The following is a 14016-nucleotide window of genomic DNA, read 5'->3' on the forward strand; positions in this document are numbered from 1 at the left end:
AGCCGCCAATCAGAGTGGGTTCTCGGAACAGAATAGAAAAAAAGTACTTACATCACTGAAACTTTTTTTATTTTTCAGTGTAGTCTCCTTGTAGATTAATGCACTTGGACCAATGATGTTCCAGTGCCTTGATCCCATCTCGAAAATGAGTTTCCTCCAGGCCTGCAAAATAGTTGTCAACTCCGGCTATCAATTCTTCGTTTGAAATGAATCTTTGTCCACCAAGAAAAATTTTCAGTTTTGGGAAGAGATGGAAGTCTGACGGAGCCATATCAGGTGAATAAGACAGGTGTGACAATAATTCAACCCCTAGTTTGTGTAATTTTTCCATGGCGAAGGCACATGTGTGCGGGCACACATTGTCTTGTTGGAAGCTGACTTTCTTCCTTGCTAAACCTGGCCTTTTTTCACGTATCTTTTGTTGCAGTTTGTGCAGGAGGTTAGCATAGTATTCTCCAGTAATTGTTTGCCCAAGGGAAGATACTCTACAACCAGAATCCCCTTCGCATCCCAGAACACTGACGCCTTGACCTTTCCCACCGAAGGAAATGTCTTTGGTGTCTTTGGTTTCTTTGGTGGCAGAGAATCAGCATGTTTCCACTGCTTTGTCTGTTGTTTTGTCTCTGGGGTATAGTAGTGCACCCAAGTTTCATCTGTGGTCACAAACCGGCACAAAAAATCTTGTTCATTTGTCCTAAAATGGGCCAAACATTGTTCCGAATTGTCCATTCTCATGCATTTTTGATCCAGTGTCAAGAGTCACAGCACCCATCTTGCAGATATATTTTTCATTTCTAATTCTTCAGTTAAAATGTGATATATCCTTTCAGATGACTTCTGGCAAGCATGAGCAATTTCATGCACTTTTAATCGGTGATCCTCCATGACCATCCTGTGCACTTTTGCAATGATTTCTGGCATAGTGACACATCTTGGCTGACCACTGCGCGGATCATCATCTAAACTCTCCCAACCAAATTTAAATTTATTTGTCCACTTGGCAACAGTTGAATATGAAGGAGCAGAGCCCGCCAGTGTATTCTGGAAATCAGCATGAATGTCTTTTGCTTTCATATCTTTCTACATGAAGCGCTTAAATCTCGATTTTTTTCCATCTTCGCAAATCACTATGTGGGAACAACAGCAGAGTCACGTCACTGCCACAGCTCTCTTCCAAGAGCACGGACATGGCACGTGTTTAAAGGCAACAGTACAATGAATATCATGTGAACAACGTGCTGCGTTAGCACTGACCTCTCGTGGTGTTTCTGAGAACTTTTCAAACCATCCTCGTAGATGGAGAGTATTTGACAGGTGCAGAAGCAAATTCAAGTGTTCCCAGGGAAATCTGTTGGGACCGTTGATGGTCATGCTGTATATTAATGACCTGGCAGACAATATTAATAATAGCCTCATACTTTCTGCAGATAATACAGTTATATAAATGAAGCACTATCTGAAAAAAGCTGCACCAATATCCGGTCAGATCTTTACAAAATTTCAAAGAGGTGCAAAGATTGGCAACTCATTGCAGATGTTCAGAAATTTAAAATTACCACTTCATAATTGGAAAAATTGTAGCAGCCTATGACTACAGTATCAGTGACTCAAAATTCAAATCAGTTAACTTGTACAAAATAAAGCTGGTGGCATATTTTGTTTCATGGTAGGATACTGTGAAAATGCAATCAGTTGACAAAGCAGATGCTTAAAACACACCCATGCGTTCCACCTTAGAATATTACTGAAATGCTTGGAACTCATACCAAATGGGACTAATAGTGGATTTTGATCGTACACAAAGCCGGCCGGAGTGGCCGAGCGGTTCTAGATGCTACAGTCTGGAACTGAGCGACTGTTACGGTCGCAGGTTCGAATCCTGCCTCGGGTATGGATGTGTGTGTTGTCCTTAGGTTAGTTAGGTTTAAGTAGTTCTAAGTTCTAGGGGACTGATGACCTCAGAAGTTAAGTCCCATAGTGTTCAGAGCCATTTGAATCATTTGACTGTACACAAACAAGGACTGCAAGAATGTCACACATTTGTTTGACCTATGTGAGAGTGTTACAGAAATGCTGAAAAATCAGAACTAGCCAACATTTGAAGATAGGGGTTAACTATTCTGTGAAATTCCCTTAGATTCAAGAACCAGTATCTATGAGGAATCTCAGAATGTTCTACAGCTACCTATGTATCACTTCCTTAGGGGTCATGAAGACAAGATCTGATTAATTACAGAGGGTGTAGAGGCAATTAATACATTGTTTAATGAGAAGTACCCTCTGCTTGTCCCTCCACAGTGGTTTACAGAGTATGGATGCAGATCTATTAGATGCAGCAGGCTGTCAATGGTCTCTTATCAGTTTTCATGGTGAGAAGGAATATCATAGGTGAGCAGGATGTATTTTGTGACAACCAGAAGATGGTACCACAGTTATTAAAATTGGTACTTGGAATTACACTCCTGGAAATTGAAATAAGAACACCGTGAATTCATTGTCCCAGGAAGGGGAAACTTTATTGACACATTCCTGGGGTCAGATACATCACATGATCACACTGACAGAACCACAGGCACATAGACACAGGCAACAGAGCATGCACAATGTCGGCACTAGTACAGTGTATATCCACCTTTCGCAGCAATGCAGGCTGCTATTCTCCCATGGAGACGATCGTAGAGATGCTGGATGTAGTCCTGTGGAACGGCTTGCCATGCCATTTCCACCTGGCGCCTCAGTTGGACCAGCGTTCGTGCTGGACGTGCAGACCGTGTGAGACGACGCTTCATCCAGTCCCAAACATGCTCAATGGGGGACAGATCCGGAGATCTTGCTGGCCAGGATAGTTGACTTACACCTTCTAGAGCACGTTGGGTGGCACGGGATACATGCGGACGTGCATTGTCCTGTTGGAACAGCAAGTTCCCTTGCCGGTCTAGGAATGGTAGAACGATGGGTTCGATGACGGTTTGGATGTACCGTGCACTATTCAGTGTCCCCTCGACGATCACCAGTGGTGTACGGCCAGTGTAGGAGATCGCTCCCCACACCATGATGCCGGGTGTTGGCCCTGTGTGCCTCGGTCGTATGCAGTCCTGATTGTGGCGCTCACCTGCACGGCACCAAACACGCATACGACCATCATTGGCACCAAGGCAGAAGCGACTCTCATCGCTGAAGACGACACGTCTCCATTCGTCCCTCCATTCACGCCTGTCGCGACACCACTGGAGGCGGGCTGCACGATGTTGGGGCGTGAGCGGAAGACGGCCTAACGGTGTGCGGGACCGTAGCCCAGCTTCATGGAGACGGTTGCGAATGGTCCTCGCCGATACCCCAGGAGCAACAGTGTCCCTAATTTGCTGGGAAGTGGCGGTGAGGTCCCCTACAGCACTGCGTAGGATCCTACGGTCTTGGCGTGCATCTGTGTGTCGCTGCGGTCCGGTCCCAGGTCGACGGGCACGTGCACCTTCCGCCGACCACTGGCGACAACATCGATGTACTGTGGAGACCTCACGCCCCACATGTTGAGCAATTCGGCGGTACGTCCACCCGGCCTCCCGCATGCCCACTATACGCCCTCGCTCAAAGTCCATCAACTGCACATACGGTTCACGTCCACGCTGTCGCGGCATGCTACCAGTGTTAAAGACTGCGATGGAGCTCCGTATGCCACGGCAAACTGGCTGACACTGACGGTGGCGGTGCACAAATGCTGCGCAGCTAGCGCTATTCGACGGCCAACACCGCGGTTCCTGGTGTGTCCGCTGTGCCGTGCGTGTGATCATTGCTTGTACAGCCCTCTCGCAGTGTCCGGAGCAAGTATGGTGGGTCTGACACACCGGTGTCAATGTGTTCTTTTTTCCATTTCCAGGAGTGTATTAAAACTTGTTAACTTTGTATTTATTCTCTGAGGATGGTTAATATAAAAAAGAAATCCGTATGCATTTTTGATACAAATTACGTCATACAGATACAGGGTGTTAAAAAAAAAGGGTCATGTATTCCTACAGAAAGTAGTATTGGTCAAAACTAGAAGGAAAGTTCCTATAATGATAGGTCTGGAAACCAATACCTGTTGAGATATGGACCAATCTGTCCCTTCATTCCAATCTCTTTGTACATAAAAGCACACACCGTAACTCATGCTACATGTGGTTAACATGCGTCCTGACGCATCCTTCAGGCCTTTTTCACAATGAGTCTCACGTACTTTCAAATAAACCTGGCTCCATTCAGATTACATCACATGCTCCTGTAATGTCTGCACATTTTTGATGGGTTTATCATACACCAACACCTTTAAATGTTTCCATCCCCAGCATTACAATAGCTGCAGTGAATGAACTCGCCACACTTCCAGACCACCACAGTGAATCCATTGTTCATGAAACTGTAGTGCCATGACCCAGTCTTAGGTCAGAAAATTATTAGTCTTTAACAAAAGTAGCATGGAAGCACCATAGAGTGTTGTGTTAACAACCACGCGTTGGTAGTCATAAGTGTGGTGACGTGGGTTACAATAACAGACACACCAGTGGATTGTGGAGTGAGGATAGCTGAGCTCAGTGGTAAACATGGTAAGTCTCTTGTTTTGGCAATGTGACAAGGTACTGAATTTTACTGAAATAAATGGGTGCTAGAAGCATATAAATAAGTCTGTATTTCAAGGCAGGGATCACTTGTCATCACCAGAAGCCACCAGTGCCACCATAATGCCAGAGTGATGTTGGACAGAAGACAACTGGGCTCCATAAGTTGTAGCCGTGGGTGCGAGGCCAGGCTACACCTGCCATCTGCACTAAGTCCTTCATGGGACTTGGTACCACAACACCAGCTGCCAGCCAACTACCGTCCAAGGGCAGTGCCATCTTTGCTTTTTGTCACAGTGACATAAGTGTGGCGAGAGGATGCCAGGCCTACATGACACTGAAGGAAGTAGTACACAACAATCTCCTCACGCCACCACAATGGCCCTATGTGGAGCTGAGGAGCTGGCTTCCAAGTGGGATGCCATCGCAGCACCTCATGACACACCCCTAATGTCAGTGCCCGTGGCCTATGGAGATTGTTGGCCTCAGCAGAATGAGGTGCTGGCTCAGCAGCAGAACCAAGTGGAAGCTGCTGCCCATACAACAGGCCCAACCATGGTCCGCGAGGAGAGGTGTGCCTTCCTCACTACGCCATGTATCTAGATCAATAAAGTTCCTTGTAATTATTAACAATGTTTGCCCTGGGCCCCACAGCATGTCACCACTACTCACTCATCCCCCAGCACACTAAAAAACATTGCTTTGAGGTCTTTTCACACAATCTGTAAGAACTGGGGTAGTGCCCCATCATGCATAAACCACAGTCATTGTCTTTCTGCAAGAGTAACATTCTTTAGTATCACTGGTAATTCATCACACAGAAAACAATAGTATGCAGCACCTATTAGTCTGTTTGGTAAAGTGTATGGCCCTATGGCCCTTTTCACCAACAATTCCCACATGTACATTGATAGTGAAGTGATTCTGATGCCTCATCTCTGTGACTGCCTCATCTCTGTGACTGATTGAGGATTTGCATCTCCCCACATGTGTGTATTGTGGTAATTTAGTATGCCATATTTTGTGGATCCTGGCCCATCTGTAAATTAAATGCTGTCTGTGAACTGTGAATCTTCAGTAGTCTGTTGTAGAAGCTAGTGGTAGAACTGTAATTGAATTAGGCATGGCAGTCTGCTGGCCAACAAGTTGGCAGATGTTGCACACAATAGATAGGGATAAAGCAACCGTTCATGCAGAACTGATCACACAAGAGTATGGGTGATACCTACAGCAACTACAATACTTTGCAAGCTTGTTTCAGGATCATCTTGTACATTTCACGATACCTACCCCTCCATCTCCAGCATGCAAACTGTGCAAGGCTTAATGCAGTCTGTTGTGTTCGCTGTGATGATTCAGTATCTGCAAGTCACTGTAATAGCCTGCTGAACATACTTGCAGATGGAATGAAAGGTTTTGGGTGTCATTTGGCATACAGTCCACATATTTGATGATTACTGCCATCGACTAACTCATAACAAAATACCATGTCTGCCATTTCCTTCGTGGCAATGGATGCCTCCATTGCAATTTTTATAGTACAGTTTGTTGACACTTCGTGAAATCATTAATCCTGTTCTGCTAATGTAAATAGCTCAACCTCAGCTAACTGGCCGTAGCATATTGTTGCACCGCTATGATTGGCATCGGTGTCACCACCTATGTCCTGTAAATTACAAACATTCAGACATGTACAATGAACTGCAACAATAAGACACCACCAAATACTATGTGTTACTCTTCACAAGTTAAATGCCCCATATCTCAAAAGGTATTGGATTCCAAAAATGTAATTATGGGAAATTTTTCTTCTGGTTTGACCAATACTTCCTCCTGTTGGGACACTTGACACTTTTCTTGTCACACTGTGTATCTGATGTATATAGTTTGGTCATGTTTGCCACTAAAGTACAAGATTTCACCATGGGGATAGGTTACCTGTAGTCAAATAAATAAAATTGGTCAATTTTATTGCAAAATTGATTTTGATGTAGATGAAGCTCCAACTAATTTTTGGAAGAATCTGTGCACAAATGAATTTACGAGCACATAAAACTGAAATGATATCATCACATATTTTATACACATGAAAATTCAGATGGAGGTTAACTGCCTGCCTCAACAGAGCGGGCTAATACATACGCATTAGATACATAGAATGTTATAACAAATTCCAGTATTCTTTAAATAAGTAAGTCCCTGAACTGTCCAGACATCACAAATGCTGTAAATAATTGTAGACAGTGGCAATCAAATGTGACTTGTGTGCAGCTGATGACTACAGCCGTGGCACCATGGACTATTCACAACATGCTGCACTGCTTCCCCTCCTCGCCAAACGGCAATCTGCCTTTTCCTCCTTTTCTTTTCTCTCATACACTGTCACACATGTCAGTTTTCGCTGCTAATTGTGGTACACATTGAATACAAATCTTGCAGTTGATTGCCCCTGGTGCCCCTCTCAGCTTGGCACCCCACGCGACTCATTGAGTTGCCTGGGCCGAGAACTGGCTCTTCTCCATGATGTGGGATCGCTACCATCTAATTCTTAGGCTAGATCTGTCAAATGATGCAGGAATCAGTAAGAGCGCAAGTAGTGCTGTAATACACACATCAAAAAATGTTTTGCTTCACCTCGGTTCTGAGAGTTCCAGAACATGTACAGAAAATTGGAATGGAGATCAATACAAACATCATTTCCACTCTTTTTATTGCTCATGAAAACCACACAATGCGTGTTGTACCACCATACAGTGAGACCTTCAGAGGTGGTGGTTCAGATTGCTGTACACACTGATACCTCTATTATTTATTTATTTATTTATTTATTTATTTAACCTGGCAAGATTAGAGCCATCAGGCCCTCTCTTACATCTAACCAGGCATTCTACTTATTTTAGTAGGCATGTTAAACTACATCTAGTACAAAAAGTGAAGTAAACAATTAGAAAGGTACACCTGGAAAAATACATACATATAGAGTTTATATTTGTAGATCATAAGTACTGTTATAATTAGACATTATTGAAGAGACAAATTTTAGATAGGAGTGCTGGCAGCAGGGAGTATGAGGGAGACTCATGGTGAAGGGAGGAGAACAATAGACATGATGAAACATAATTAAGGAAATATAAAGGAAAAGAAGATTCCCTGGCTAATAGAGATAGATGAAGGGGAAGGCATCTCAGGAGCAAGAGAGGAGACGCTAGCTTTGCTATTTGACAGATGAGAGGATTGGCCTGGTACATTAATTTTGTGGAGAACTTTATGAGGATGATAGTAGGAAATGCTTCAACTTCTTCTTAAAAGCAGCAGGAGATTGAATTTTGCGCAAGGTAAGGGGCAGTTTGTTCTAGAGGCGGACAGCGGCAACTGAGAAGGAGTTTGCAAAACTTTTTGTTTTGTGAGTGGGCACAGTTAGGATACCAAATAAGAGTGACCTCGTGTTTCTATTATGATGGCATGACAGGTTTTTAATCTCTGAAGCAAGGTACTGGGGTGCTTGCGCGACGAGGAGTCTGTGAAGTAGACATAGAGTGTGGTAGTCACACAATTTGTCCGGCCGCAGCCACTTTAGCTCGGAATATGAAGCACTAACATGATCATATCGGCGAATGTTGCAGGTGTAACGCACACAGGCATTCATGGTTAGCTCTGGCCGTCTTTTGTTTTCACTACTCGTGTCTTGTTGAATCACATCACAATAGTGGAGGTTCGGTAGAACGAGTGCTTGCACGAGCTGGCGTTTCAAGTCCTGTGGAAATATGTTCCGAAACTTTTTGAGAGCATAGAGACAAGCAGACGTCTTTCGGCACACTGCGACTGTATTCTCCGCCCAGTTGAGATGCTCATCCAAAGTTACACCCAAGTTCTTCACTGTTTTCTGATATGGTATTGGAGTACCGTCGAGCAGAATCGTAGGTAGCCGTTCGCGGAAATCTGAACTTATTAATTTCTGATGGGCTATTAAGATTACTTGCGTCTTTTTTGCATTTCGTTTAAGCCCCAGGCTTTTCGCCTATGTCACTACCGAAGACAGATCATCATTCATCTGAGCGATTGCAGTGTTTACGTCTTCAGGTCTGACGCTTAGGTAGAGCTGGAGGTCGTCGGCATAGAAATGATATTTACAGGAGGACAGAACCGACGAAATATCGTTGACATATAAAGAAAACAAAAGTCGTCCTAAGACTGATCCTTGTGGCACTCCCGAGGAAACATGTTTCCAGGAAGATTTTTCATTTACGCAGACAACACATTGCTGTCTATCTTTTAAGTAGCTTTCAAACCATCTCATTGCACTATCAGAGAAATTAAGCTGTTGCATTTTTCTGAGCAATATGTCAAAGTTAACAGTGTCAAAAGCTTTGCTGAAGTCCAGTAGCGTCAATATTGTTGCCTTTCGATTGTCGATGGCACATTTCAGGTCATCTGTTACTTTAATTAGAGCAGTGTTTGTGCTGTGATGTTTACGGAAACCAGATTGAAATTTGTCATATAGGCTGAATTCATGCAAGTGTTCAGTGATTTGGTCATGAACAATATATTCGAGTGCTTTGGAAACAGCAGGCAGTATGCTAATTGGTCGGTAATCACTAGGCAGTTGCGGGTTTTCGATCTTAGGGATTACCCAGTAGCACATCCTCTTGCATTGATGCATGCCTGTATTCATCATGGCATATTATCCATAAGTTCATCAAGGCACTGCTGGTCCAGATTATCCCACTCCTCAACAGTGATGCAACATAGATCCTTCAGAGTGGTTGGTGGGTCACGTTGTCCATAAACAACCATTTTCAATCTAAGCCAGGCATGTTCAATAGGGTTCATGTCTAGAGAACATGCTGGCCACTCTAGTGGAGCAATGTTGTTATTCTGAAGGAAGTCATTCACAAGATGTGCATGATGGGGGTGTGAATTGTCATCCATGGAGACGAATGCCTCGTCAATATGCTGCTGATATGGTTGCACTATCGATTGGAGGATGCCGTTCACATATCGCACAGCTGTTACGGCACCTTCCATGAGCCCAGCAGCGTATGTTGGCCCCCCATAATGCCACCCCAAAACAGCAGGGAACCTCCACCTTGCTACACTCTCTGGGCAGTGTGTCTAAGGCGTTCAGCCTGAGCAGGTTGCCTCCAAACATGTCTCCCACAATTGTTTGGTTGAAGGCATATGCGACACTCATTGGTGAAGAGAGCCTGATGCCAATCCTGAGCAGTCCATTTGGCATATTGTTGGACCCATCTGTAGTGCGTTGCATGGAGTCGTGGTTGTAAATATGGACCTCGCCATGGACGTTGGCTTTGAAGTTGTGCATGATACAGCCTATTGTGCACAGTTTGAGCCGTAAAACTGCGCCCTGTGGCTGCACGAAAATCATTATTCAACATGGTGGCGTTGCTGTCAGGGTTCCTCCAAGCCATAATCCGTAGGTAGTGGTCATCTACTGCAGTAGTAGGCCTTGGGTGGCTTGAGCGAGGCATTTCATCATAGTTCCTGTCTCTCTGTATTCCCTCCATGTCCGAATAACATCGCTTTGGTTCACTCGGAGACGCCTGGACATTTCCCTTGTTGAGAGCCCTTCCTGGCACAAAGTAACAATGCGGACGCGATCGTACCGCGCCATTGACCGTCTAGGCATGATTGAACTACAGACAACACGAAACATGTACCTCCTTCCTGGTGGAATTCCTGGAACTGATCGGCTCTCGGGCCCCTCTATCTAATAGGCGCTGCTCATGCATGGTTGTTAACAACTTTGGGCGGGTTTAGTGATATCTCTGAACACTCAAATGAACTGTGTCTGTGATGCAATATCCACAGTCAACATCTATCTTCAGAAGTTCTAGGAACTGGGGTGATGCAATACTTTGTGTGTGTGTGTATTTTCTCTGATAGATCGACCATACACGCATATAAAAATCCATACCGGTACTACGTTACCGCTGTAATGTTCATTGCACTGATCTTGGACACCAAAGATCTGCCTGTGTGCTCGCTACTCACTTCTTTTGTCCTGATAATGAGATGTTTGATGTAATCATTCTGAGCATTGTGAAGTTAACGGGAGCAAAGCATCCATTACTGTTTGAGTCTCTCAACCGTTTATAAGGAAAAATGACGTGAAACCCGGTCTTGCTTTGCACGAATGTTACAACAGACAAAGCATCATATCTTAACTCTCTTTTCATCAACGAATGTCTTACGTTAAAACGTTTTGTGTGGCCATTCGTCTCTAGAAGATAGGCGGTTATTACCGTATGAAGGATGTTGCATCAGGAAATTAGTTCTGACACCAGACTTGACTGAAACAATGGGATAAGTACGTTTGGTGCTCCGTGGTTTTAAAATTAGTTCTCAAAGAAGCCTGAAGAATTTAACCGCTTTGGCTGTCAGTACAGTTTTGGCGACAGAGTAATTATGAGGTAGTTAATGCACACCATTACCACTTTATTCCCCGTTATCAACTTGGGAAATGCTTCAAGAGGGCAATTCCAATCTGGTGAAATGAAGCAAGTATATGAGAAATTGGTACCGGATTCGGAATTTTCGTTTGTGTGAGACCAGGTGTACAAGATCGCGTGTCGATTTATAGTTCTAAATTCGCATACTTTACTGTTGGCTTCGCTTCTGCGTAATCTTTCATTGATTGTATTAATACCCGTTTGTATTGTTATATACCCTGAAATTTTGAACATTCGCGAATGCCGTGATAAACTCTTAGTGTTATCGTCAATTATAGGCGTAAACTTACATGTGCTCTTTTAAAATTTTTGAGGACAGTAGGCCTATCCTCGTTCAAAACAATCGTTCTCTAATTTCGTTGCACAATTACGTGAGAAATAGGTCATTTTGAAAATTTTCGGCCGCTTACAAAACTATATTTTAGAAAGTTACCGGTACGAGTGTTTGGATCTGTAATTTATTTCGTAGCAAATCAACGTTTGTGATTCACAGTTCAGCCAAAGAATACATTATTCCTGAATCTCATTGTATACCAACACAAATAAACGTGTGTTTTTGAGAACTTTGGGAAGCTGCCATCGTCCTTTGTATACCGGTACTCTATGAGCAATTTGTAGTAAATCGGCGTTTGTGATTTGTTTACCGTAGCAGTTTTTCTAACTAACATATTGTGTACATCTAGTTTTCCCTTTAAGAAGTATAGCCTTGTATTTTATCTGCATAAATTGACACTGTTTTCGAGTTGGCTAGCAACTATAATTAACATCAAAACCTTTTAGGAAACTGGTAATTTTTACTACTGGTTAATAGAAATCTCGTTTTGCGTATTTGCTTCAGTTCTTACAAGGAATCAGCAACTTTCTAGTTCAAAAGCTTAAAAGATATTCAACAGGCTTCACTACTTTATAATACATTGCACCAGCCAAAATGTAGCCCCATTGTGAATGCTGTTCTCGAATATCGGATAAGTTTGTTGATGTTTGTAAGCAGTTAGAAATCGTCCTACTACTGTCAAACAGTTGGCAGCTGCTGTGAATCAGTGTGACACAAAAGCTTCTGAGAGTTGTGTACCTATGATACCTGTGACAGAGGTACCTCAAGTATTATCCCCTACTGTAGATCCTGTCTCCTCTGCAGGAAGTACAGGATCTGTCATTACACGCCCATTTAACTGTGAGTGGTGTGTCAATGGCAGATCTAGGCATCCTGTACAGGGTGGACTGGGATTAGGGATGACTCAGGGTGCTGTACCAATCCCCCTAACAAACAAGTCTGAGGTTCTGTCTTTCACTGAAACTGAAACTGAGCCAGTGGGACTCATTTTACCTGTTCTGTTTTGTCCTGTGTCATTATGAAACAGATCCAAAAGAGGAGGGGTCTATTAATTGGCGGAAGTTCAAACGTACAGCAAATAATGGTACCCCTAGGGGAAATGAGAGCAAGGGACATGAAATGACACCAGATGCACTCAGTGATTATGCCTGGGCCGTCATTCAAGGTACTGAACAGGGTTCAAGCAACTGCAGAGTGTGGCACATGTTTGAACAAATGATGCCTGTGATCAGGGCTCTGAGGTAATTTTTGGGTCATGCCAGTGACTGGCAGAGAAGGTTGAGAAGACCAGACTTGGGCATGGAGTTTCAACGAAGCTCACAATTTGCAGCACTGTCGCCAGAATTGACTGTGGGACTTTGGTTCTGAGTCAAGTGGAAGGACTGAACCAGATACTTTGAAGGTTCTGTGACAAGCTAGGCTGCGACTTCCTAGACTTGCAGAGTGGGACTGAGAACTGTAGGGTCCCCCTAAATGGGTCAGATGTGCACTACGTATCAAACGCAGCTGACTCAGGTACCTGACTGTGTATGGGTCGTGCACACGAGGGCTTTTTAGATTAGGTGACACGTTATCTAACCCAGATAACAATAACGATTTTAAACCCAGAAATATCCACATAAGATCGAAAGAAATGCCTCCCACAAGTGAGAATATTGAAATAACTAATAGTAAACTGACAAAGCAATCGCAACAAAGTGCCAGAGTTTGAAGCATTCGTGAAAAGCAGTAAAGCTGACGTAATACTAGATGCAGGAAGCTAGTTCATACCTGAAATTGATAGCAGTGTGACTTTTGGGGAAAATTTAAGTGTATACCGAGAGGATAGGCAAATGAGAAATGGAGGTGGTGTATTTGTCACAGTAGACAAGAAACTCAAATCCACCAAGATCGGAACTGAAGCTGCATGTGATATTGTTTGCACAAGACTGTACAGGAGTGGGCATAAAATCATAATTGGATCCTTCTATCACCCACCAGACTTATCTCCAGACATAACCGAAAGCTTTAGAGATAACACCAGTTCACTTATACATAAGTTCCTCAATAATACTGTAATCATTGGTGGAGACTGTAATCATCCAACATTTAATTGGGAAAAATTACAGTTTTTTTGGTGGTGGATGTGATAAGACATCCTCTAAAACAGTACTAAATGCCATCTCTGAAAACTATCTAGAACTGATAGTTAAGAATCCCACTCATGATGGAAATACATCTGATCTAATGACAACAAGCAGACCTGACTTCTTTGAGGCTGTCCGCATCAAAACTGGTTTTATTGACTCTGACATGGTTGTGGCAACAATGAGTAACAAAGGACAAAGGACAACTAAAACAAGCAGTAAGATACATACCTTCAGTAAATTAGATAAAAAAGTCAGTAGTGTCATCTCTCAATGAGGAATTTGAAACTTCCAGCACTGGGCAGTATCATGTAGAGAAATTCTGTCTCAAGTTTAAAAGAATAGTTGATCATGCACTGTATAAATACATACCCTGTAGAACAGTTCATAATGGAAGGGAACAGCCACTGTAAGGAAACTTCTGAAGAAAATGAGATTACTGCATAATAGTTGTAAAACGAAGCGTACGGCTATAGATAGAGAGATGCCGAATG

The sequence above is a fragment of the Schistocerca americana genome, chromosome 2 (assembly GCF_021461395.2).
Source record: "Schistocerca americana isolate TAMUIC-IGC-003095 chromosome 2, iqSchAmer2.1, whole genome shotgun sequence".
In the NCBI taxonomy this organism is placed as follows: domain Eukaryota; kingdom Metazoa; phylum Arthropoda; class Insecta; order Orthoptera; family Acrididae; genus Schistocerca; species Schistocerca americana.